Here is a 2,046-nt window from a genome sequence, read left to right on the forward strand (position 1 = left end):
GGTTTGCTTCCTTTCCCTCAGGCCATTTCAGTGTGGGTTGAGTTTACTGGACAGTGGTACACCTTCACAGTGACTAGGATTACACATGACTTTGGTTCATACATGTTAACACTTGTTGGTCCTAATGAAGGCATCACACCAATTCTGTGGTTACCATTTGCAATACAGTCATAAGAAGAGTTATACTTTTCTAAGGCCATTGACTTCAGTGGGTATAATTTTGCTTAGCACTGCACTGTTGGTATGTTGTTGAGCCAAAGAATTGAGCTGTTGGCTTTCCAGTGTGAAGTGTAGTGGGTTAGACACATGCAGAAACCACTGAGACTGATGTAGTGATCAGCATGGTTTACTGGTACACAACAAAAGACAAAGACTAATGGCCGGCTGGTCAACTATATACATACCTGGGGTCCCGTTGGTGGGTTTAAATCTTCCGCCACGGTCCTATTGGTTCCCAAGTGGAGAGACTAGGAGCCTAGTCCCCATTCTTCTTACAGAGTCAAGCTCTGGGGTATTCGCTGGCCCCTGGTGGCGGTCAGCGGACATAACATCCCTCCCCCCATAGTTCGGACCCACCCTAGGTCACATAGTCCTTTAAGTACGACGGGGACCACCATTCTCTAGTGGACCGTCGGGGAGCCAGTACTGGGACCTCTGGGGCCCCGTCCGCTGTGCTGGGCTGCGCTGGTGGTGCAGACACCTCTGGCGCAGATGCGTCGGTTGTTGGGCCCTCCTCAGCAGCCGCTGGGGTGACTGGAGCAAAGTTCTGATGCTCTTCAGTGGGGAGGTCCTGCACTGGGGCGTCTGGGGGGGCTCACCTCTGGGTTTGCCCATTGTTCAGGAACCTTCGTGCTTGGATGTTCTGGGAGCATGCACCGACGGAATTGGTCTATGTGCCTCCGCAGGACCTGTCTACATTCTGTTGACATGTCGTGCATGATGGTGCCAGTGGGCCAAATGATGTGGCCGGCGATCCATTCTGGGCCCCTTCCGAAGTTTCTGGCAAAGACGGGGTCCTCTGGGAAGAACCTGCGAGGTGCCTCCCGCTGCTCTGAGGAGTTCCGTGGCTTGGGAGCCCGATCAGGGTGTAGGCAGTCCAGGAGGATTGTCGGTCTCAGACCCATGAGGAGTTCCGCTGGACAGCAACCGCTTATGGGGTTTAGCATTGTTCGTTGCGCTAGGAGGAAATGGGTGATGCGAAATTCCCAGTCTCCCTCCGTCAGGCGGCTTAACGCTTCCTTCGCCGTCTGGACCATGTGTTCCGCTTGGCCGTTAGTAGCGGGGTGGAATGGCGCCAACCTGATGTGTTTGATCAGGTTGTTGCTGAGAAACTGCTGGAATTCCTCTGACGTAAACGCCGTCCCGTTGTCTGAGACGATGGTGTCTGGCAGTCCGTGGGTGGCAAAGATCTTTCGGAGGGCGTGGATGGTGGCCTTTGTGGATGTCGCGGAGATGGGGCTTATCTCCAGCCACTTTGAGTAGGAATCCACAGTCACAAGGAATAACAGTCCATGAAATGGTCCGGCGAAGTCTGTGTGGAGCCGGGACCACGAGGTTTGTGTGGATTCCCATGACTGGGACGGCACGCCCAGTGGGCTGGGTCGGACGGCTTGGCAGGTCGGGCAATGTATCACCCATGCCTCTACCTCTGCGTTGATGCCTGGCCACCAGACGTAGCTCTGGGCGAGGCCTTTCATCCTAACGATGCTCGGGTGCGCTTCATGAAGGGCCTGGAGAACGTTTTGTCAGAGTGCGCTGGGAACCATGACCCTGTCTCCCCACAGCAGGCAGCCTTTGTGCGCTGACAACTTCTCCTGTTGGGCTGTAAATGCCGTGAACTCGGGGCCCTCTATCTTCGCAGGCCACCCCCTCACCACCCAGCCCAGCACCTGGGATATGATGGGGTCCCGGGCCGAGTGGCAGGCAATGTCCGCGGCCTGCAGCGGGGCATCCGGTAGGCCCTCCAGCTGGAGGACCAGGTGCACAGGAGCCGGATCCGCAACCACGTCTGGCAGGGGAAGGCAGCTAAGGGCATTGGCGAGGCCC

The sequence above is a fragment of the Gekko japonicus genome, unplaced genomic scaffold, assembly GCF_001447785.1.
Source record: "Gekko japonicus isolate JY-2015 unplaced genomic scaffold, Gekko_japonicus_V1.1 scaffold674, whole genome shotgun sequence".
NCBI classification, from domain to species: domain Eukaryota; kingdom Metazoa; phylum Chordata; class Lepidosauria; order Squamata; family Gekkonidae; genus Gekko; species Gekko japonicus.